Source organism: Rhinoderma darwinii (assembly GCF_050947455.1).
Source record: "Rhinoderma darwinii isolate aRhiDar2 chromosome 5 unlocalized genomic scaffold, aRhiDar2.hap1 SUPER_5_unloc_46, whole genome shotgun sequence".
Classification (NCBI taxonomy): domain Eukaryota; kingdom Metazoa; phylum Chordata; class Amphibia; order Anura; family Rhinodermatidae; genus Rhinoderma; species Rhinoderma darwinii.
The window spans coordinates 566377-590015 of NW_027461805.1; the positions used below are offsets into that span (position 1 = coordinate 566377).

The window sequence follows — 23639 nt, forward strand, 5'->3', positions numbered from 1 at the left end:
TTTTATCTCTGAGGCCCCATTATGATGTCAGAAAGCTGGCTCTGGAATCCTGAGGGCTCCACTATGACACGTGAAAAGTTCCGTCTGAACTTTATATAAGACGGTGAGGCTCAGTCAGTCACTCAGTGTTGCCTGAGAGGGCAACACTGCAACAGCCGGCCGCCAGGCTGTCTTTTTTTTGCACAGCTAGTTGCCTCCAGGAGGCCACAAGAGGGAGACAAGGGACTGCAAAATGGAAAATAGGCATCCACCAACTTTACAGACAACTTCTCCTTGCTCCTACAACCTCCATCCTTGCACAGTTTGTTATTCTTCTAGGTAACATAGTAACAAATCCAAATTGCTGCTCTCTTTGTAGGCAAGCAAGGCTTTGTTGCAACTGCAATTCTTACTTCTTCTTGAAATGTAGGGACGACAGTACATTCCATCACATCCATCTAGTGTACACAGGTAGGTCCACTGTGGCGGGCAGGCGAGCGGGCGGGCTGCTTTATTGGCTGTTTGCTGTTCCCCTACTCCACTCCACTATTTGACTGTTGTGCTGCATCAATCAATCAATCAATCAATCAATCAATCAATCAATCAATCAATCAATCAGTGGCTGGCTCAGGTGCAGCTCTTTAACTTACCTAAAAGGGAGGGCGGAGAGAAGACAAGGAAGGTGAATGAGGTGTTCCAATGTGAAATGCCGGAAACACAGACGACACACAACAAGAGGTGGCAATCTATTCATTAATTGCATTTAATCAATGAGCTCATTATCACTCATGCATTGTCCAACAGGTGTTGAAATAATGGGATTAAAAGGGGAGATCCCTTCAGAAAGACAGAAACAATAGCAAAGACAAAAAACACTTTTGGAATCTGCTTTTAGTCAACACATAAGGAAAGGGTGCACCGGTCCTGGAAATACTGCAATACCAGGTCAATGCGTGGAGTGGACAGAGCAAGCTCTATTTCCATCTCCCTGTTCTAAAAATCCATTTAATATATGGTCCCCAGATAGGGGACGTATCAGATATTAAACTGATAAGAACAGATACTACACTTGATCTTAGCCAAAAGGCCGAGAAGCGATAACCCGAACGGGCCGCGCGTTGCCCGAGCCTGCCCGATACTGCTGTTCAGCCCTTGCAGCGATTCAGCCTACTTCTAGGCAATTCCATGGGGCCCTGCAGGCTCACACACTCACAGCTACACGGGAGGTGAATAAAGGCCGGAGAGGAAGCCAGACAGGATTTGCTTCTTTTGCTTGCACCACAATGCAGTGCTGAAAGAGGAGGAATCTACATAAAAACGCCTTCCTGGCAACGCCCAAATGCCCTGCTGCCATGCAGATAAACACTGGCAGCGGCAGCAAGTGCATGCCCACAGCCACCCCTTGTTCCTTCACACCTTGTATCAGCTGTAATCCAGTCCAGTCCAGTGCTGCCTGCTGAGCAGCACTGACCAACACTGCCTGGGCCCAGGCTTTTATCTCTGAGGCCCCATTATGATGTCAGAAAGCTGGCTCTGGAATCCTGAGGGCTCCACTATGACACGTGCAAAGTTCCGTCTGAACTTTATATAAGACGGTGAGGCTCAGTCAGTCACTCAGTGTTGCCTGAGAGGGCAACACTGCAACAGCCGGCCGCCAGGCTGTCTTTTTTTTGCACAGCTAGTTGCCTCCAGGAGGCCACAAGAGGGAGACAAGGGACTGCAAAATGGAAAATAGGCATCCACCAACTTTACAGACAACTTCTCCTTGCTCCTACAACCTCCATCCTTGCACAGTTTGTTATTCTTCTAGGTAACATAGTAACAAATCCAAATTGCTGCTCTCTTTTGTAGGCAAGCAAGGCTTTGTTGCAACTGCAATTCTTACTTCTTCTTGAAATGTAGGGACGACAGTACATTCCATCACATCCATCTAGTGTACACAGGTAGGTCCATTGTGGCGGGCAGGCGAGCGGGCGGGCTGATTTATTGGCTGTTTGCTGTTCCCCTACTCCACTCCACTATTTGACTGTTGTGCTGCATCAATCAATCAATCAATCAATCAATCAATCAATCAATCAATCAATCAATCAATCAATCAATCAGTGGCTGGCTCAGGTGCAGCTCTTTAACTTACCTAAAAGGGAGGGCGGAGAGAAGACAAGGAAGGTGAATGAGGTGTTCCAATGTGAAATGCCGGAAACACAGAAACACAGACGACACACAACAAGAGGTGGCAATCTATTCATTAATTGCATTTAATCAATGAGCTCATTATCACTCATGCATTGTCCAACAGGTGTTGAAATAATGGGATTAAAAGGGGAGATCCCTTCAGAAAGACAGAAACAATAGCAAAGACAAAAAACACTTTTGGAATCTGCTTTTAGTCAACACATAAGGAAAGGGTGCACCGGTCCTGGAAATACTGCAATACCAGGTCAATGCGTGGAGTGGACAGAGCAAGCTCTATTTCCATCTCCCTGTTCTAAAAATCCATTTAATATATGGTCCCCAGATAGGGGACGTATCAGATATTAAACTGATAAGAACAGATACTACACTTGATCTTAGCCAAAAGGCCGAGAAGCGATAACCCGAACGGGCCGCGCGTTGCCCGAGCCTGCCCGATACTGCTGTTCAGCCCTTGCAGCGATTCAGCCTACTTCTAGGCAATTCCATGGGGCCCTGCAGGCTCACACACTCACAGCTACACGGGAGGTGAATAAAGGCCGGAGAGGAAGCCAGACAGGATTTGCTTCTTTTGCTTGCACCACAATGCAGTGCTGAAAGAGGAGGAATCTACATAAAAACGCCTTCCTGGCAACGCCCAAATGCCCTGCTGCCATGCAGATAAACACTGGCAGCGGCAGCAAGTGCATGCCCACAGCCACCCCTTGTTCCTTCACACCTTGTATCAGCTGTAATCCAGTCCAGTCCAGTGCTGCCTGCTGAGCAGCACTGACCAACACTGCCTGGGCCCAGGCTTTTATCTCTGAGGCCCCATTATGATGTCAGAAAGCTGGCTCTGGAATCCTGAGGGCTCCACTATGACACGTGCAAAGTTCCGTCTGAACTTTATATAAGACGGTGAGGCTCAGTCAGTCACTCAGTGTTGCCTGAGAGGGCAACACTGCAACAGCCGGCCGCCAGGCTGTCTTTTTTTTGCACAGCTAGTTGCCTCCAGGAGGCCACAAGAGGGAGACAAGGGACTGCAAAATGGAAAATAGGCATCCACCAACTTTACAGACAACTTCTCCTTGCTCCTACAACCTCCATCCTTGCACAGTTTGTTATTCTTCTAGGTAACATAGTAACAAATCCAAATTGCTGCTCTCTTTGTAGGCAAGCAAGGCTTTGTTGCAACTGCAATTCTTACTTCTTCTTGAAATGTAGGGACGACAGTACATTCCATCACATCCATCTAGTGTACACAGGTAGGTCCATTGTGGCGGGCAGGCGAGCGGGCGGGCTGCTTTATTGGCTGTTTGCTGTTCCCCTACTCCACTCCACTATTTGACTGTTGTGCTGCATCAATCAATCAATCAATCAATCAATCAATCAATCAATCAATCAATCAATCAATCAATCAATCAGTGGCTGGCTCAGGTGCAGCTCTTTAACTTACCTAAAAGGGAGGGCGGAGAGAAGACAAGGAAGGTGAATGAGGTGTTCCAATGTGAAATGCCGGAAACACAGAAACACAGACGACACACAACAAGAGGTGGCAATCTATTCATTAATTGCATTTAATCAATGAGCTCATTATCACTCATGCATTGTCCAACAGGTGTTGAAATAATGGGATTAAAAGGGGAGATCCCTTCAGAAATACAGAAACAATAGCAAAGACAAAAAACACTTTTGGAATCTGCTTTTAGTCAACACATAAGGAAAGGGTGCACCGGTCCTGGAAATACTGCAATACCAGGTCAATGCGTGGAGTGGACAGAGCAAGCTCTATTTCCATCTCCCTGTTCTAAAAATCCATTTAATATATGGTCCCCAGATAGGGGACGTATCAGATATTAAACTGATAAGAACAGATACTACACTTGATCTTAGCCAAAAGGCCGAGAAGCGATAACCCGAACGGGCCGCGCGTTGCCCGAGCCTGCCCGATACTGCTGTTCAGCCCTTGCAGCGATTCAGCCTACTTCTAGGCAATTCCATGGGGCCCTGCAGGCTCACACACTCACAGCTACACGGGAGGTGAATAAAGGCCGGAGAGGAAGCCAGACAGGATTTGCTTCTTTTGCTTGCACCACAATGCAGTGCTGAAAGAGGAGGAATCTACATAAAAACGCCTTCCTGGCAACGCCCAAATGCCCTGCTGCCATGCAGATAAACACTGGCAGCGGCAGCAAGTGCATGCCCACAGCCACCCCTTGTTCCTTCACACCTTGTATCAGCTGTAATCCAGTCCAGTCCAGTGCTGCCTGCTGAGCAGCACTGACCAACACTGCCTGGGCCCAGGCTTTTATCTCTGAGGCCCCATTATGATGTCAGAAAGCTGGCTCTGGAATCCTGAGGGCTCCACTATGACACGTGAAAAGTTCCGTCTGAACTTTATATAAGACGGTGAGGCTCAGTCAGTCACTCAGTGTTGCCTGAGAGGGCAACACTGCAACAGCCGGCCGCCAGGCTGTCTTTTTTTTGCACAGCTAGTTGCCTCCAGGAGGCCACAAGAGGGAGACAAGGGACTGCAAAATGGAAAATAGGCATCCACCAACTTTACAGACAACTTCTCCTTGCTCCTACAACCTCCATCCTTGCACAGTTTGTTATTCTTCTAGGTAACATAGTAACAAATCCAAATTGCTGCTCTCTTTGTAGGCAAGCAAGGCTTTGTTGCAACTGCAATTCTTACTTCTTCTTGAAATGTAGGGACGACAGTACATTCCATCACATCCATCTAGTGTACACAGGTAGGTCCACTGTGGCGGGCAGGCGAGCGGGCGGGCTGCTTTATTGGCTGTTTGCTGTTCCCCTACTCCACTCCACTATTTGACTGTTGTGCTGCATCAATCAATCAATCAATCAATCAATCAATCAATCAATCAATCAATCAATCAATCAGTGGCTGGCTCAGGTGCAGCTCTTTAACTTACCTAAAAGGGAGGGCGGAGAGAAGACAAGGAAGGTGAATGAGGTGTTCCAATGTGAAATGCCGGAAACACAGAAACACAGACGACACACAACAAGAGGTGGCAATCTATTCATTAATTGCATTTAATCAATGAGCTCATTATCACTCATGCATTGTCCAACAGGTGTTGAAATAATGGGATTAAAAGGGGAGATCCCTTCAGAAAGACAGAAACAATAGCAAAGACAAAAAACACTTTTGGAATCTGCTTTTAGTCAACACATAAGGAAAGGGTGCACCGGTCCTGGAAATACTGCAATACCAGGTCAATGCGTGGAGTGGACAAAGCAAGCTCTATTTCCATCTCCCTGTTCTAAAAATCCATTTAATATATGGTCCCCAGATAGGGGACGTATCAGATATTAAACTGATAAGAACAGATACTACACTTGATCTTAGCCAAAAGGCCGAGAAGCGATAACCCGAACGGGCCGCGCGTTGCCCGAGCCTGCCCGATACTGCTGTTCAGCCCTTGCAGCGATTCAGCCTACTTCTAGGCAATTCCATGGGGCCCTGCAGGCTCACACACTCACAGCTACACGGGAGGTGAATAAAGGCCGGAGAGGAAGCCAGACAGGATTTGCTTCTTTTGCTTGCACCACAATGCAGTGCTGAAAGAGGAGGAATCTACATAAAAACGCCTTCCTGGCAACGCCCAAATGCCCTGCTGCCATGCAGATAAACACTGGCAGCGGCAGCAAGTGCATGCCCACAGCCACCCCTTGTTCCTTCACACCTTGTATCAGCTGTAATCCAGTCCAGTCCAGTGCTGCCTGCTGAGCAGCACTGACCAACACTGCCTGGACCCAGGCTTTTATCTCTGAGGCCCCATTATGATGTCAGAAAGCTGGCTCTGGAATCCTGAGGGCTCCACTATGACACGTGCAAAGTTCCGTCTGAACTTTATATAAGACGGTGAGGCTCAGTCAGTCACTCAGTGTTGCCTGAGAGGGCAACACTGCAACAGCCGGCCGCCAGGCTGTCTTTTTTTTGCACAGCTAGTTGCCTCCAGGAGGCCACAAGAGGGAGACAAGGGACTGCAAAATGGAAAATAGGCATCCACCAACTTTACAGACAACTTCTCCTTGCTCCTACAACCTCCATCCTTGCACAGTTTGTTATTCTTCTAGGTAACATAGTAACAAATCCAAATTGCTGCTCTCTTTGTAGGCAAGCAAGGCTTTGTTGCAACTGCAATTCTTACTTCTTCTTGAAATGTAGGGACGACAGTACATTCCATCACATCCATCTAGTGTACACAGGTAGGTCCATTGTGGCGGGCAGGCGAGCGGGCGGGCTGATTTATTGGCTGTTTGCTGTTCCCCTACTCCACTCCACTATTTGACTGTTGTGCTGCATCAATCAATCAATCAATCAATCAATCAATCAATCAATCAATCAATCAGTGGCTGGCTCAGGTGCAGCTCTTTAACTTACCTAAAAGGGAGGGCGGAGAGAAGACAAGGAAGGTGAATGAGGTGTTCCAATGTGAAATGCCGGAAACACAGAAACACAGACGACACACAACAAGAGGTGGCAATCTATTCATTAATTGCATTTAATCAATGAGCTCATTATCACTCATGCATTGTCCAACAGGTGTTGAAATAATGGGATTAAAAGGGGAGATCCCTTCAGAAAGACAGAAACAATAGCAAAGACAAAAAACACTTTTGGAATCTGCTTTTAGTCAACACATAAGGAAAGGGTGCACCGGTCCTGGAAATACTGCAATACCAGGTCAATGCGTGGAGTGGACAGAGCAAGCTCTATTTCCATCTCCCTGTTCTAAAAATCCATTTAATATATGGTCCCCAGATAGGGGACGTATCAGATATTAAACTGATAAGAACAGATACTACACTTGATCTTAGCCAAAAGGCCGAGAAGCGATAACCCGAACGGGCCGCGCGTTGCCCGAGCCTGCCCGATACTGCTGTTCAGCCCTTGCAGCGATTCAGCCTACTTCTAGGCAATTCCATGGGGCCCTGCAGGCTCACACACTCACAGCTACACGGGAGGTGAATAAAGGCCGGAGAGGAAGCCAGACAGGATTTGCTTCTTTTGCTTGCACCACAATGCAGTGCTGAAAGAGGAGGAATCTACATAAAAACGCCTTCCTGGCAACGCCCAAATGCCCTGCTGCCATGCAGATAAACACTGGCAGCGGCAGCAAGTGCATGCCCACAGCCACCCCTTGTTCCTTCACACCTTGTATCAGCTGTAATCCAGTCCAGTCCAGTGCTGCCTGCTGAGCAGCACTGACCAACACTGCCTGGGCCCAGGCTTTTATCTCTGAGGCCCCATTATGATGTCAGAAAGCTGGCTCTGGAATCCTGAGGGCTCCACTATGACACGTGCAAAGTTCCGTCTGAACTTTATATAAGACGGTGAGGCTCAGTCAGTCACTCAGTGTTGCCTGAGAGGGCAACACTGCAACAGCCGGCCGCCAGGCTGTCTTTTTTTTGCACAGCTAGTTGCCTCCAGGAGGCCACAAGAGGGAGACAAGGGACTGCAAAATGGAAAATAGGCATCCACCAACTTTACAGACAACTTCTCCTTGCTCCTACAACCTCCATCCTTGCACAGTTTGTTATTCTTCTAGGTAACATAGTAACAAATCCAAATTGCTGCTCTCTTTGTAGGCAAGCAAGGCTTTGTTGCAACTGCAATTCTTACTTCTTCTTGAAATGTAGGGACGACAGTACATTCCATCACATCCATCTAGTGTACACAGGTAGGTCCATTGTGGCGGGCAGGCGAGCGGGCGGGCTGCTTTATTGGCTGTTTGCTGTTCCCCTACTCCACTCCACTATTTGACTGTTGTGCTGCATCAATCAATCAATCAATCAATCAATCAATCAATCAATCAATCAATCAATCAATCAGTGGCTGGCTCAGGTGCAGCTCTTTAACTTACCTAAAAGGGAGGGCGGAGAGAAGACAAGGAAGGTGAATGAGGTGTTCCAATGTGAAATGCCGGAAACACAGAAACACAGACGACACACAACAAGAGGTGGCAATCTATTCATTAATTGCATTTAATCAATGAGCTCATTATCACTCATGCATTGTCCAACAGGTGTTGAAATAATGGGATTAAAAGGGGAGATCCCTTCAGAAAGACAGAAACAATAGCAAAGACAAAAAACACTTTTGGAATCTGCTTTTAGTCAACACATAAGGAAAGGGTGCACCGGTCCTGGAAATACTGCAATACCAGGTCAATGCGTGGAGTGGACAGAGCAAGCTCTATTTCCATCTCCCTGTTCTAAAAATCCATTTAATATATGGTCCCCAGATAGGGGACGTATCAGATATTAAACTGATAAGAACAGATACTACACTTGATCTTAGCCAAAAGGCCGAGAAGCGATAACCCGAACGGGCCGCGCGTTGCCCGAGCCTGCCCGATACTGCTGTTCAGCCCTTGCAGCGATTCAGCCTACTTCTAGGCAATTCCATGGGGCCCTGCAGGCTCACACACTCACAGCTACACGGGAGGTGAATAAAGGCCGGGGAGGAAGCCAGACAGGATTTGCTTCTTTTGCTTGCACCACAATGCAGTGCTGAAAGAGGAGGAATCTACATAAAAACGCCTTCCTGGCAACGCCCAAATGCCCTGCTGCCATGCAGATAAACACTGGCAGCGGCAGCAAGTGCATGCCCACAGCCACCCCTTGTTCCTTCACACCTTGTATCAGCTGTAATCCAGTCCAGTCCAGTGCTGCCTGCTGAGCAGCACTGACCAACACTGCCTGGGCCCAGGCTTTTATCTCTGAGGCCCCATTATGATGTCAGAAAGCTGGCTCTGGAATCCTGAGGGCTCCACTATGACACGTGCAAAGTTCCGTCTGAACTATAAGACGGTGAGGCTCAGTCAGTCACTCAGTGTTGCCTGAGAGGGCAACACTGCAACAGCCGGCCGCCAGGCTGTCTTTTTTTTGCACAGCTAGTTGCCTCCAGGAGGCCACAAGAGGGAGACAAGGGACTGCAAAATGGAAAATAGGCATCCACCAACTTTACAGACAACTTCTCCTTGCTCCTACAACCTCCATCCTTGCACAGTTTGTTATTCTTCTAGGTAACATAGTAACAAATCCAAATTGCTGCTCTCTTTGTAGGCAAGCAAGGCTTTGTTGCAACTGCAATTCTTACTTCTTCTTGAAATGTAGGGACGACAGTACATTCCATCACATCCATCTAGTGTACACAGGTAGGTCCATTGTGGCGGGCAGGCGAGCGGGCGGGCTGCTTTATTGGCTGTTTGCTGTTCCCCTACTCCACTCCACTATTTGACTGTTGTGCTGCATCAATCAATCAATCAATCAATCAATCAATCAATCAATCAATCAATCAATCAATCAATCAGTGGCTGGCTCAGGTGCAGCTCTTTAACTTACCTAAAAGGGAGGGCGGAGAGAAGACAAGGAAGGTGAATGAGGTGTTCCAATGTGAAATGCCGGAAACACAGAAACACAGACGACACACAACAAGAGGTGGCAATCTATTCATTAATTGCATTTAATCAATGAGCTCATTATCACTCATGCATTGTCCAACAGGTGTTGAAATAATGGGATTAAAAGGGGAGATCCCTTCAGAAAGACAGAAACAATAGCAAAGACAAAAAACACTTTTGGAATCTGCTTTTAGTCAACACATAAGGAAAGGGTGCACCGGTCCTGGAAATACTGCAATACCAGGTCAATGCGTGGAGTGGACAGAGCAAGCTCTATTTCCATCTCCCTGTTCTAAAAATCCATTTAATATATGGTCCCCAGATAGGGGACGTATCAGATATTAAACTGATAAGAACAGATACTACACTTGATCTTAGCCAAAAGGCCGAGAAGCGATAACCCGAACGGGCCGCGCGTTGCCCGAGCCTGCCCGATACTGCTGTTCAGCCCTTGCAGCGATTCAGCCTACTTCTAGGCAATTCCATGGGGCCCTGCAGGCTCACACACTCACAGCTACACGGGAGGTGAATAAAGGCCGGAGAGGAAGCCAGACAGGATTTGCTTCTTTTGCTTGCACCACAATGCAGTGCTGAAAGAGGAGGAATCTACATAAAAACGCCTTCCTGGCAACGCCCAAATGCCCTGCTGCCATGCAGATAAACACTGGCAGCGGCAGCAAGTGCATGCCCACAGCCACCCCTTGTTCCTTCACACCTTGTATCAGCTGTAATCCAGTCCAGTCCAGTGCTGCCTGCTGAGCAGCACTGACCAACACTGCCTGGGCCCAGGCTTTTATCTCTGAGGCCCCATTATGATGTCAGAAAGCTGGCTCTGGAATCCTGAGGGCTCCACTATGACACGTGCAAAGTTCCGTCTGAACTTTATATAAGACGGTGAGGCTCAGTCAGTCACTCAGTGTTGCCTGAGAGGGCAACACTGCAACAGCCGGCCGCCAGGCTGTCTTTTTTTTGCACAGCTAGTTGCCTCCAGGAGGCCACAAGAGGGAGACAAGGGACTGCAAAATGGAAAATAGGCATCCACCAACTTTACAGACAACTTCTCCTTGCTCCTACAACCTCCATCCTTGCACAGTTTGTTATTCTTCTAGGTAACATAGTAACAAATCCAAATTGCTGCTCTCTTTGTAGGCAAGCAAGGCTTTGTTGCAACTGCAATTCTTACTTCTTCTTGAAATGTAGGGACGACAGTACATTCCATCACATCCATCTAGTGTACACAGGTAGGTCCATTGTGGCGGGCAGGCGAGCGGGCGGGCTGCTTTATTGGCTGTTTGCTGTTCCCCTACTCCACTCCACTATTTGACTGTTGTGCTGCATCAATCAATCAATCAATCAATCAATCAATCAATCAATCAATCAATCAGTGGCTGGCTCAGGTGCAGCTCTTTAACTTACCTAAAAGGGAGGGCGGAGAGAAGACAAGGAAGGTGAATGAGGTGTTCCAATGTGAAATGCCGGAAACACAGAAACACAGACGACACACAACAAGAGGTGGCAATCTATTCATTAATTGCATTTAATCAATGAGCTCATTATCACTCATGCATTGTCCAACAGGTGTTGAAATAATGGGATTAAAAGGGGAGATCCCTTCAGAAAGACAGAAACAATAGCAAAGACAAAAAACACTTTTGGAATCTGCTTTTAGTCAACACATAAGGAAAGGGTGCACCGGTCCTGGAAATACTGCAATACCAGGTCAATGCGTGGAGTGGACAGAGCAAGCTCTATTTCCATCTCCCTGTTCTAAAAATCCATTTAATATATGGTCCCCAGATAGGGGACGTATCAGATATTAAACTGATAAGAACAGATACTACACTTGATCTTAGCCAAAAGGCCGAGAAGCGATAACCCGAACGGGCCGCGCGTTGCCCGAGCCTGCCCGATACTGCTGTTCAGCCCTTGCAGCGATTCAGCCTACTTCTAGGCAATTCCATGGGGCCCTGCAGGCTCACACACTCACAGCTACACGGGAGGTGAATAAAGGCCGGAGAGGAAGCCAGACAGGATTTGCTTCTTTTGCTTGCACCACAATGCAGTGCTGAAAGAGGAGGAATCTACATAAAAACGCCTTCCTGGCAACGCCCAAATGCCCTGCTGCCATGCAGATAAACACTGGCAGCGGCAGCAAGTGCATGCCCACAGCCACCCCTTGTTCCTTCACACCTTGTATCAGCTGTAATCCAGTCCAGTCCAGTGCTGCCTGCTGAGCAGCACTGACCAACACTGCCTGGGCCCAGGCTTTTATCTCTGAGGCCCCATTATGATGTCAGAAAGCTGGCTCTGGAATCCTGAGGGCTCCACTATGACACGTGCAAAGTTCCGTCTGAACTTTATATAAGACGGTGAGGCTCAGTCAGTCACTCAGTGTTGCCTGAGAGGCCAACACTGCAACAGCCGGCCGCCAGGCTGTCTTTTTTTTGCACAGCTAGTTGCCTCCAGGAGGCCACAAGAGGGAGACAAGGGACTGCAAAATGGAAAATAGGCATCCACCAACTTTACAGACAACTTCTCCTTGCTCCTACAACCTCCATCCTTGCACAGTTTGTTATTCTTCTAGGTAACATAGTAACAAATCCAAATTGCTGCTCTCTTTGTAGGCAAGCAAGGCTTTGTTGCAACTGCAATTCTTACTTCTTCTTGAAATGTAGGGACGACAGTACATTCCATCACATCCATCTAGTGTACACAGGTAGGTCCATTGTGGCGGGCAGGCGAGCGGGCGGGCTGCTTTATTGGCTGTTTGCTGTTCCCCTACTCCACTCCACTATTTGACTGTTGTGCTGCATCAATCAATCAATCAATCAATCAATCAATCAATCAATCAATCAATCAATCAGTGGCTGGCTCAGGTGCAGCTCTTTAACTTACCTAAAAGGGAGGGCGGAGAGAAGACAAGGAAGGTGAATGAGGTGTTCCAATGTGAAATGCCGGAAACACAGAAACACAGATGACACACAACAAGAGGTTGCAATCTATTCATTAATTGCATTTAATCAATGAGCTCATTATCACTCATGCATTGTCCAACAGGTGTTGAAATAATGGGATTAAAAGGGGAGATCCCTTCAGAAAGACAGAAACAATAGCAAAGACAAAAAACACTTTTGGAATCTGCTTTTAGTCAACACATAAGGAAAATGTGCACCGGTCCTGGAAATACTGCAATACCAGGTCAATGCGTGGAGTGGACAGAGCAAGCTCTATTTCCATCTCCCTGTTCTAAAAATCCATTTAATATATGGTCCCCAGATAGGGGACGTATCAGATATTAAACTGATAAGAACAGATACTACACTTGATCTTAGCCAAAAGGCCGAGAAGCGATAACCCGAACGGGCCGCGCGTTGCCCGAGCCTGCCCGATACTGCTGTTCAGCCCTTGCAGCGATTCAGCCTACTTCTAGGCAATTCCATGGGGCCCTGCAGGCTCACACACTCACAGCTACACGGGAGGTGAATAAAGGCCGGAGAGGAAGCCAGACAGGATTTGCTTCTTTTGCTTGCACCACAATGCAGTGCTGAAAGAGGAGGAATCTACATAAAAACGCCTTCCTGGCAACGCCCAAATGCCCTGCTGCCATGCAGATAAACACTGGCAGCGGCAGCAAGTGCATGCCCACAGCCACCCCTTGTTCCTTCACACCTTGTATCAGCTGTAATCCAGTCCAGTCCAGTGCTGCCTGCTGAGCAGCACTGACCAACACTGCCTGGGCCCAGGCTTTTATCTCTGAGGCCCCATTATGATGTCAGAAAGCTGGCTCTGGAATCCTGAGGGCTCCACTATGACACGTGCAAAGTTCCGTCTGAACTTTATATAAGACGGTGAGGCTCAGTCAGTCACTCAGTGTTGCCTGAGAGGGCAACACTGCAACAGCCGGCCGCCAGGCTGTCTTTTTTTTGCACAGCTAGTTGCCTCCAGGAGGCCACAAGAGGGAGACAAGGGACTGCAAAATGGAAAATAGGCATCCACCAACTTTACAGACAACTTCTCCTTGCTCCTACAACCTCCATCCTTGCACAGTTTGTTATTCTTCTAGGTAACATAGTAACAAATCCAAATTGCTGCTCTCTTTGTAGGCAAGCAAGGCTTTGTTGCAACTGCAATTCTTACTTCTTCTTGAAATGTAGGGACGACAGTACATTCCATCACATCCATCTAGTGTACACAGGTAGGTCCATTGTGGCGGGCAGGCGAGCGGGCGGGCTGCTTTATTGGCTGTTTGCTGTTCCCCTACTCCACTCCACTATTTGACTGTTGTGCTGCATCAATCAATCAATCAATCAATCAATCAATCAATCAATCAATCAATCAATCAATCAATCAATCAGTGGCTGGCTCAGGTGCAGCTCTTTAACTTACCTAAAAGGGAGGGCGGAGAGAAGACAAGGAAGGTGAATGAGGTGTTCCAATGTGAAATGCCGGAAACACAGAAACACAGACGACACACAACAAGAGGTGGCAATCTATTCATTAATTGCATTTAATCAATGAGCTCATTATCACTCATGCATTGTCCAACAGGTGTTGAAATAATGGGATTAAAAGGGGAGATCCCTTCAGAAAGACAGAAACAATAGCAAAGACAAAAAACACTTTTGGAATCTGCTTTTAGTCAACACATAAGGAAAGGGTGCACCGGTCCTGGAAATACTGCAATACCAGGTCAATGCGTGGAGTGGACAGAGCAAGCTCTATTTCCATCTCCCTGTTCTAAAAATCCATTTAATATATGGTCCCCAGATAGGGGACGTATCAGATATTAAACTGATAAGAACAGATACTACACTTGATCTTAGCCAAAAGGCCGAGAAGCGATAACCCGAACGGGCCGCGCGTTGCCCGAGCCTGCCCGATACTGCTGTTCAGCCCTTGCAGCGATTCAGCCTACTTCTAGGCAATTCCATGGGGCCCTGCAGGCTCACACACTCACAGCTACACGGGAGGTGAATAAAGGCCGGAGAGGAAGCCAGACAGGATTTGCTTCTTTTGCTTGCACCACAATGCAGTGCTGAAAGAGGAGGAATCTACATAAAAACGCCTTCCTGGCAACGCCCAAATGCCCTGCTGCCATGCAGATAAACACTGGCAGCGGCAGCAAGTGCATGCCCACAGCCACCCCTTGTTCCTTCACACCTTGTATCAGCTGTAATCCAGTCCAGTCCAGTGCTGCCTGCTGAGCAGCACTGACCAACACTGCCTGGGCCCAGGCTTTTATCTCTGAGGCCCCATTATGATGTCAGAAAGCTGGCTCTGGAATCCTGAGGGCTCCACTATGACACGTGCAAAGTTCCGTCTGAACTTTATATAAGACGGTGAGGCTCAGTCAGTCACTCAGTGTTGCCTGAGAGGGCAACACTGCAACAGCCGGCCGCCAGGCTGTCTTTTTTTTGCACAGCTAGTTGCCTCCAGGAGGCCACAAGAGGGAGACAAGGGACTGCAAAATGGAAAATAGGCATCCACCAACTTTACAGACAACTTCTCCTTGCTCCTACAACCTCCATCCTTGCACAGTTTGTTATTCTTCTAGGTAACATAGTAACAAATCCAAATTGCTGCTCTCTTTGTAGGCAAGCAAGGCTTTGTTGCAACTGCAATTCTTACTTCTTCTTGAAATGTAGGGACGACAGTACATTCCATCACATCCATCTAGTGTACACAGGTAGGTCCATTGTGGCGGGCAGGCGAGCGGGCGGGCTGCTTTATTGGCTGTTTGCTGTTCCCCTACTCCACTCCACTATTTGACTGTTGTGCTGCATCAATCAATCAATCAATCAATCAATCAATCAATCAATCAATCAATCAATCAGTGGCTGGCTCAGGTGCAGCTCTTTAACTTACCTAAAAGGGAGGGCGGAGAGAAGACAAGGAAGGTGAATGAGGTGTTCCAATGTGAAATGCCGGAAACACAGAAACACAGACGACACACAACAAGAGGTGGCAATCTATTCATTAATTGCATTTAATCAATGAGCTCATTATCACTCATGCATTGTCCAACAGGTGTTGAAATAATGGGATTAAAAGGGGAGATCCCTTCAGAAAGACAGAAACAATAGCAAAGACAAAAAACACTTTTGGAATCTGCTTTTAGTCAACACATAAGGAAAGGGTGCACCGGTCCTGGAAATACTGCAATACCAGGTCAATGCGTGGAGTGGACAGAGCAAGCTCTATTTCCATCTCCCTGTTCTAAAAATCCATTTAATATATGGTCCCCAGATAGGGGACGTATCAGATATTAAACTGATAAGAACAGATACTACACTTGATCTTAGCCAAAAGGCCGAGAAGCGATAACCCGAACGGGCCGCGCGTTGCCCGAGCCTGCCCGATACTGCTGTTCAGCCCTTGCAGCGATTCAGCCTACTTCTAGGCAATTCCATGGGGCCCTGCAGGCTCACACACTCACAGCTACACGGGAGGTGAATAAAGGCCGGAGAGGAAGCCAGACAGGATTTGCTTCTTTTGCTTGCACCACAATGCAGTGCTGAAAGAGGAGGAATCTACATAAAAACGCCTTCCTGGCAACGCCCAAATGCCCTGCTGCCATGCAGATAAACACTGGCAGCGGCAGCAAGTGCATGCCCACAGCCACCCCTTGTTCCTTCACACCTTGTATCAGCTGTAATCCAGTCCAGTCCAGTGCTGCCTGCTGAGCAGCACTGACCAACACTGCCTGGGCCCAGGCTTTTATCTCTGAGGCCCCATTATGATGTCAGAAAGCTGGCTCTGGAATCCTGAGGGCTCCACTATGACACGTGCAAAGTTCCGTCTGAACTTTATATAAGACGGTGAGGCTCAGTCAGTCACTCAGTGTTGCCTGAGAGGGCAACACTGCAACAGCCGGCCGCCAGGCTGTCTTTTTTTTGCACAGCTAGTTGCCTCCAGGAGGCCACAAGAGGGAGACAAGGGACTGCAAAATGGAAAATAGGCATCCACCAACTTTACAGACAACTTCTCCTTGCTCCTACAACCTCCATCCTTGCACAGTTTGTTATTCTTCTAGGTAACATAGTAACAAATCCAAATTGCTGCTCTCTTTGTAGGCAAGCAAGGCTTTGTTGCAACTGCAATTCTTACTTCTTCTTGAAATGTAGGGACGACAGTACATTCCATCACATCCATCTAGTGTACACAGGTAGGTCCACTGTGGCGGGCAGGCGAGCGGGCGGGCTGCTTTATTGGCTGTTTGCTGTTCCCCTACTCCACTCCACTATTTGACTGTTGTGCTGCATCAATCAATCAATCAATCAATCAATCAATCAATCAATCAATCAATCAATCAATCAGTGGCTGGCTCAGGTGCAGCTCTTTAACTTACCTAAAAGGGAGGGCGGAGAGAAGACAAGGAAGGTGAATGAGGTGTTCCAATGTGAAATGCCGGAAACACAGAAACACAGACGACACACAACAAGAGGTGGCAATCTATTCATTAATTGCATTTAATCAATGAGCTCATTATCACTCATGCATTGTCCAACAGGTGTTGAAATAATGGGATTAAAAGGGGAGATCCCTTCAGAAAGACAGAAACAATAGCAAAGACAAAAAACACTTTTGGAATCTGCTTTTAGTCAACACATAAGGAAAGGGTGCACCGGTCCTGGAAATACTGCAATACCAGGTCAATGCGTGGAGTGGACAGAGCAAGCTCTATTTCCATCTCCCTGTTCTAAAAATCCATTTAATATATGGTCCCCAGATAGGGGACGTATCAGATATTAAACTGATAAGAACAGATACTACACTTGATCTTAGCCAAAAGGCCGAGAAGCGATAACCCGAACGGGCCGCGCGTTGCCCGAGCCTGCCCGATACTGCTGTTCAGCCCTTGCAGCGATTCAGCCTACTTCTAGGCAATTCCATGGGGCCCTGCAGGCTCACACACTCACAGCTACACGGGAGGTGAATAAAGGCCGGAGAGGAAGCCAGACAGGATTTGCTTCTTTTGCTTGCACCACAATGCAGTGCTGAAAGAGGAGGAATCTACATAAAAACGCCTTCCTGGCAACGCCCAAATGCCCTGCTGCCATGCAGATAAACACTGGCAGCGGCAGCAAGTGCATGCCCACAGCCACCCCTTGTTCCTTCACACCTTGTATCAGCTGTAATCCAGTCCAGTCCAGTGCTGCCTGCTGAGCAGCACTGACCAACACTGCCTGGGCCCAGGCTTTTATCTCTGAGGCCCCATTATGATGTCAGAAAGCTGGCTCTGGAATCCTGAGGGCTCCACTATGACACGTGCAAAGTTCCGTCTGAACTTTATATAAGACGGTGAGGCTCAGTCAGTCACTCAGTGTTGCCTGAGAGGGCAACACTGCAACAGCCGGCCGCCAGGCTGTCTTTTTTTTGCACAGCTAGTTGCCTCCAGGAGGCCACAAGAGGGAGACAAGGGACTGCAAAATGGAAAATAGGCATCCACCAACTTTACAGACAACTTCTCCTTGCTCCTACAACCTCCATCCTTGCACAGTTTGTTATTCTTCTAGGTAACATAGTAACAAATCCAAATTGCTGCTCTCTTTGTAGGCAAGCAAGGCTTTGTTGCAACTGCAATTCTTACTTCTTCTTGAAATGTAGGGACGACAGTACATTTCATCACATCCATCTAGTGTACACAGGTAGGTCCATTGTGGCGGGCAGGCGAGCGGGCGGGCTGCTTTATTGGCTGTTTGCTGTTCCCCTACTCCACTCCACTATTTGACTGTTGTGCTGCATCAATCAATCAATCAATCAATCAATCAATCAATCAATCAATCAATCAATCAGTGGCTGGCTCAGGTGCAGCTCTTTAACTTACCTAAAAGGGAGGACAAGGAAGGTGAATGAGGTGTTCCAATGTGAAATGCCGGAAACACAGAAACACAGACGACACACAACAAGAGGTGGCAATCTATTCATTAATTGCATTTAATCAATGAGCTCATTATCACTCATGCATTGTCCAACAGGTGTTGAAATAATGGGATTAAAAGGGGAGATCCCTTCAGAAAGACAGAAACAATAGCAAAGACAAAAAACACTTTTGGAATCTGCTTTTAGTCAACACATAAGGAAAGGGTGCACCGGTCCTGGAAATACTGCAATACCAGGTCAATGCGTGGAGTGGACAGAGCAAGCTCTATTTCCATCTCCCTGTTCTAAAAATCCATTTAATATATGGTCCCCAGATAGGGGACGTATCAGATATTAAACTGATAAGAACAGATACTACACTTGATCTTAGCCAAAAGGCCGAGAAGCGATAACCCGAACGGGCCGCGCGTTGCCCGAGCCTGCCCGATACTGCTGTTCAGCCCTTGCAGCGATTCAGCCTACTTCTAGGCAATTCCATGGGGCCCTGCAGGCTCACACACTCACAGCTACACGGGAGGTGAATAAAGGCCGGAGAGGAAGCCAGACAGGATTTGCTTCTTTTGCTTGCACCACAATGCAGTGCTGAAAGAGGAGGAATCTACATAAAAACGCCTTCCTGGCAACGCCCAAATGCCCTGCTGCCATGCAGATAAACACTGGCAGCGGCAGCAAGTGCATGCCCACAGCCACCCCTTGTTCCTTCACACCTTGTATCAGCTGTAATCCAGTCCAGTCCAGTGCTGCCTGCTGAGCAGCACTGACCAACACTGCCTGGGCCCAGGCTTTTATCTCTGAGGCCCCATTATGATGTCAGAAAGCTGGCTCTGGAATCCTGAGGGCTCCACTATGACACGTGCAAAGTTCCGTCTGAACTTTATATAAGACGGTGAGGCTCAGTCAGTCACTCAGTGTTGCCTGAGAGGGCAACACTGCAACAGCCGGCCGCCAGGCTGTCTTTTTTTTGCACAGCTAGTTGCCTCCAGGAGGCCACAAGAGGGAGACAAGGGACTGCAAAATGGAAAATAGGCATCCACCAACTTTACAGACAACTTCTCCTTGCTCCTACAACCTCCATCCTTGCACAGTTTGTTATTCTTCTAGGTAACATAGTAACAAATCCAAATTGCTGCTCTCTTTGTAGGCAAGCAAGGCTTTGTTGCAACTGCAATTCTTACTTCTTCTTGAAATGTAGGGACGACAGTACATTCCATCACATCCATCTAGTGTACACAGGTAGGTCCATTGTGGCGGGCAGGCGAGCGGGCGGGCTGCTTTATTGGCTGTTTGCTGTTCCCCTACTCCACTCCACTATTTGACTGTTGTGCTGCATCAATCAATCAATCAATCAATCAATCAATCAATCAATCAATCAATCAGTGGCTGGCTCAGGTGCAGCTCTTTAACTTACCTAAAAGGGAGGGCGGAGAGAAGACAAGGAAGGTGAATGAGGTGTTCCAATGTGAAATGCCGGAAACACAGAAACACAGACGACACACAACAAGAGGTGGCAATCTATTCATTAATTGCATTTAATCAATGAGCTCATTATCACTCATGCATTGTCCAACAGGTGTTGAAATAATGGGATTAAAAGGGGAGATCCCTTCAGAAAGACAGAAACAATAGCAAAGACAAAAAACACTTTTGGAATCTGCTTTTAGTCAACACATAAGGAAAGGGTGCACCGGTCCTGGAAATACTGCAATACCAGGTCAATGCGTGGAGTGGACAGAGCAAGCTCTATTTCCATCTCCCTGTTCTAAAAATCCATTTAATATATGGTCCCCAGATAGGGGACGTATCAGATATTAAACTGATAAGAACAGATACTACACTTGATCTTAGCCAAAAGGCCGAGAAGCGATAACCCGAACGGGCCGCGCGTTGCCCGAGCCTGCCCGATACTGCTGTTCAGCCCTTGCAGCGATTCAGCCTACTTCTAGGCAATTCCATGGGGCCCTGCAGGCTCACACACTCACAGCTACACGGGAGGTGAATAAAGGCCGGAGAGGAAGCCAGACAGGATTTGCTTCTTTTGCTTGCACCACAATGCAGTGCTGAAAGAGGAGGAATCTACATAAAAACGCCTTCCTGGCAACGCCCAAATGCCCTGCTGCCATGCAGATAAACACTGGCAGCGGCAGCAAGTGCATGCCCACAGCCACCCCTTGTTCCTTCACACCTTGTATCAGCTGTAATCCAGTCCAGTCCAGTGCTGCCTGCTGAGCAGCACTGACCAACACTGCCTGGGCCCAGGCTTTTATCTCTGAGGCCCCATTATGATGTCAGAAAGCTGGCTCTGGAATCCTGAGGGCTCCACTATGACACGTGCAAAGTTCCGTCTGAACTTTATATAAGACGGTGAGGCTCAGTCAGTCACTCAGTGTTGCCTGAGAGGCCAACACTGCAACAGCCGGCCGCCAGGCTGTCTTTTTTTTGCACAGCTAGTTGCCTCCAGGAGGCCACAAGAGGGAGACAAGGGACTGCAAAATGGAAAATAGGCATCCACCAACTTTACAGACAACTTCTCCTTGCTCCTACAACCTCCATCCTTGCACAGTTTGTTATTCTTCTAGGTAACATAGTAACAAATCCAAATTGCTGCTCTCTTTGTAGGCAAGCAAGGCTTTGTTGCAACTGCAATTCTTACTTCTTCTTGAAATGTAGGGACGACAGTACATTCCATCACATCCATCTAGTGTACACAGGTAGGTCCATTGTGGCGGGCAGGCGAGCGGGCGGGCTGCTTTATTGGCTGTTTGCTGTTCCCCTACTCCACTCCACTATTTGACTGTTGTGCTGCATCAATCAATCAATCAATCAATCAATCAATCAATCAATCAATCAATCAATCAGTGGCTGGCTCAGGTGCAGCTCTTTAACTTACCTAAAAGGGAGGGCGGAGAGAAGACAAGGAAGGTGAATGAGGTGTTCCAATGTGAAATGCCGGAAACACAGAAACACAGATGACACACAACAAGAGGTTGCAATCTATTCATTAATTGCATTTAATCAATGAGCTCATTATCACTCATGCATTGTCCAACAGGTGTTGAAATAATGGGATTAAAAGGGGAGATCCCTTCAGAAAGACAGAAACAATAGCAAAGACAAAAAACACTTTTGGAATCTGCTTTTAGTCAACACATAAGGAAAATGTGCACCGGTCCTGGAAATACTGCAATACCAGGTCAATGCGTGGAGTGGACAGAGCAAGCTCTATTTCCATCTCCCTGTTCTAAAAATCCATTTAATATATGGTCCCCAGATAGGGGACGTATCAGATATTAAACTGATAAGAACAGATACTACACTTGATCTTAGCCAAAAGGCCGAGAAGCGATAACCCGAACGGGCCGCGCGTTGCCCGAGCCTGCCCGATACTGCTGTTCAGCCCTTGCAGCGATTCAGCCTACTTCTAGGCAATTCCATGGGGCCCTGCAGGCTCACACACTCACAGCTACACGGGAGGTGAATAAAGGCCGGAGAGGAAGCCAGACAGGATTTGCTTCTTTTGCTTGCACCACAATGCAGTGCTGAAAGAGGAGGAATCTACATAAAAACGCCTTCCTGGCAACGCCCAAATGCCCTGCTGCCATGCAGATAAACACTGGCAGCGGCAGCAAGTGCATGCCCACAGCCACCCCTTGTTCCTTCACACCTTGTATCAGCTGTAATCCAGTCCAGTCCAGTGCTGCCTGCTGAGCAGCACTGACCAACACTGCCTGGGCCCAGGCTTTTATCTCTGAGGCCCCATTATGATGTCAGAAAGCTGGCTCTGGAATCCTGAGGGCTCCACTATGACACGTGCAAAGTTCCGTCTGAACTTTATATAAGACGGTGAGGCTCAGTCAGTCACTCAGTGTTGCCTGAGAGGGCAACACTGCAACAGCCGGCCGCCAGGCTGTCTTTTTTTTGCACAGCTAGTTGCCTCCAGGAGGCCACAAGAGGGAGACAAGGGACTGCAAAATGGAAAATAGGCATCCACCAACTTTACAGACAACTTCTCCTTGCTCCTACAACCTCCATCCTTGCACAGTTTGTTATTCTTCTAGGTAACATAGTAACAAATCCAAATTGCTGCTCTCTTTGTAGGCAAGCAAGGCTTTGTTGCAACTGCAATTCTTACTTCTTCTTGAAATGTAGGGACGACAGTACATTCCATCACATCCATCTAGTGTACACAGGTAGGTCCATTGTGGCGGGCAGGCGAGCGGGCGGGCTGCTTTATTGGCTGTTTGCTGTTCCCCTACTCCACTCCACTATTTGACTGTTGTGCTGCATCAATCAATCAATCAATCAATCAATCAATCAATCAATCAATCAATCAATCAATCAATCAATCAATCAATCAGTGGCTGGCTCAGGTGCAGCTCTTTAACTTACCTAAAAGGGAGGGCGGAGAGAAGACAAGGAAGGTGAATGAGGTGTTCCAATGTGAAATGCCGGAAACACAGAAACACAGACGACACACAACAAGAGGTGGCAATCTATTCATTAATTGCATTTAATCAATGAGCTCATTATCACTCATGCATTGTCCAACAGGTGTTGAAATAATGGGATTAAAAGGGGAGATCCCTTCAGAAAGACAGAAACAATAGCAAAGACAAAAAACACTTTTGGAATCTGCTTTTAGTCAACACATAAGGAAAGGGTGCACCGGTCCTGGAAATACTGCAATACCAGGTCAATGCGTGGAGTGGACAGAGCAAGCTCTATTTCCATCTCCCTGTTCTAAAAATCCATTTAATATATGGTCCCCAGATAGGGGACGTATCAGATATTAAACTGATAAGAACAGATACTACACTTGATCTTAGCCAAAAGGCCGAGAAGCGATAACCCGAACGGGCCGCGCGTTGCCCGAGCCTGCCCGATACTGCTGTTCAGCCCTTGCAGCGATTCAGCCTACTTCTAGGCAATTCCATGGGGCCCTGCAGGCTCACACACTCACAGCTACACGGGAGGTGAATAAAGGCCGGAGAGGAAGCCAGACAGGATTTGCTTCTTTTGCTTGCACCACAATGCAGTGCTGAAAGAGGAGGAATCTACATAAAAACGCCTTCCTGGCAACGCCCAAATGCCCTGCTGCCATGCAGATAAACACTGGCAGCGGCAGCAAGTGCATGCCCACAGCCACCCCTTGTTCCTTCACACCTTGTATCA

At 47.7% G+C, this 23639-nt stretch overlaps 16 non-coding genes across 16 annotated transcripts; all 16 read right to left on the bottom strand.

Moving 5' to 3' along the window:
- Positions 1-887: 887 nt before the first annotated feature.
- On the bottom strand, positions 888-1078 carry LOC142694811 (U2 spliceosomal RNA). Its single transcript, XR_012862987.1, has one exon. It is a non-coding gene; the product is annotated as a U2 spliceosomal RNA (small nuclear RNA).
- Positions 1079-2379: 1301 nt separating this feature from the next.
- Positions 2380-2570, bottom strand: LOC142694812 (U2 spliceosomal RNA). Its single transcript, XR_012862988.1, has one exon. It is a non-coding gene; the product is annotated as a U2 spliceosomal RNA (small nuclear RNA).
- A 1300-nt stretch (positions 2571-3870) lies between these two features.
- LOC142694813 (U2 spliceosomal RNA) lies at positions 3871-4061 on the bottom strand. The gene has a single exon (XR_012862989.1). It is a non-coding gene; the product is annotated as a U2 spliceosomal RNA (small nuclear RNA).
- A 1292-nt stretch (positions 4062-5353) lies between these two features.
- Positions 5354-5544, bottom strand: LOC142694398 (U2 spliceosomal RNA). Its single transcript, XR_012862641.1, has one exon. It is a non-coding gene; the product is annotated as a U2 spliceosomal RNA (small nuclear RNA).
- Positions 5545-6828: 1284 nt separating this feature from the next.
- Positions 6829-7019, bottom strand: LOC142694814 (U2 spliceosomal RNA). The gene has a single exon (XR_012862990.1). It is a non-coding gene; the product is annotated as a U2 spliceosomal RNA (small nuclear RNA).
- Positions 7020-8311: 1292 nt separating this feature from the next.
- On the bottom strand, positions 8312-8502 carry LOC142694815 (U2 spliceosomal RNA). The gene has a single exon (XR_012862991.1). It is a non-coding gene; the product is annotated as a U2 spliceosomal RNA (small nuclear RNA).
- Positions 8503-9794: 1292 nt separating this feature from the next.
- On the bottom strand, positions 9795-9985 carry LOC142694817 (U2 spliceosomal RNA). Its single transcript, XR_012862992.1, has one exon. It is a non-coding gene; the product is annotated as a U2 spliceosomal RNA (small nuclear RNA).
- A 1284-nt stretch (positions 9986-11269) lies between these two features.
- On the bottom strand, positions 11270-11460 carry LOC142694818 (U2 spliceosomal RNA). Its single transcript, XR_012862993.1, has one exon. It is a non-coding gene; the product is annotated as a U2 spliceosomal RNA (small nuclear RNA).
- A 1288-nt stretch (positions 11461-12748) lies between these two features.
- On the bottom strand, positions 12749-12939 carry LOC142695021 (U2 spliceosomal RNA). The gene has a single exon (XR_012863177.1). It is a non-coding gene; the product is annotated as a U2 spliceosomal RNA (small nuclear RNA).
- Positions 12940-14239: 1300 nt separating this feature from the next.
- Positions 14240-14430, bottom strand: LOC142694819 (U2 spliceosomal RNA). Its single transcript, XR_012862994.1, has one exon. It is a non-coding gene; the product is annotated as a U2 spliceosomal RNA (small nuclear RNA).
- Positions 14431-15718: 1288 nt separating this feature from the next.
- Positions 15719-15909, bottom strand: LOC142694820 (U2 spliceosomal RNA). Its single transcript, XR_012862995.1, has one exon. It is a non-coding gene; the product is annotated as a U2 spliceosomal RNA (small nuclear RNA).
- Positions 15910-17201: 1292 nt separating this feature from the next.
- LOC142694822 (U2 spliceosomal RNA) lies at positions 17202-17392 on the bottom strand. The gene has a single exon (XR_012862997.1). It is a non-coding gene; the product is annotated as a U2 spliceosomal RNA (small nuclear RNA).
- A 1277-nt stretch (positions 17393-18669) lies between these two features.
- Positions 18670-18860, bottom strand: LOC142694823 (U2 spliceosomal RNA). Its single transcript, XR_012862998.1, has one exon. It is a non-coding gene; the product is annotated as a U2 spliceosomal RNA (small nuclear RNA).
- A 1284-nt stretch (positions 18861-20144) lies between these two features.
- LOC142694824 (U2 spliceosomal RNA) lies at positions 20145-20335 on the bottom strand. The gene has a single exon (XR_012862999.1). It is a non-coding gene; the product is annotated as a U2 spliceosomal RNA (small nuclear RNA).
- A 1288-nt stretch (positions 20336-21623) lies between these two features.
- LOC142695022 (U2 spliceosomal RNA) lies at positions 21624-21814 on the bottom strand. The gene has a single exon (XR_012863178.1). It is a non-coding gene; the product is annotated as a U2 spliceosomal RNA (small nuclear RNA).
- A 1308-nt stretch (positions 21815-23122) lies between these two features.
- On the bottom strand, positions 23123-23313 carry LOC142694825 (U2 spliceosomal RNA). The gene has a single exon (XR_012863000.1). It is a non-coding gene; the product is annotated as a U2 spliceosomal RNA (small nuclear RNA).
- Positions 23314-23639: the final 326 nt, after the last annotated feature.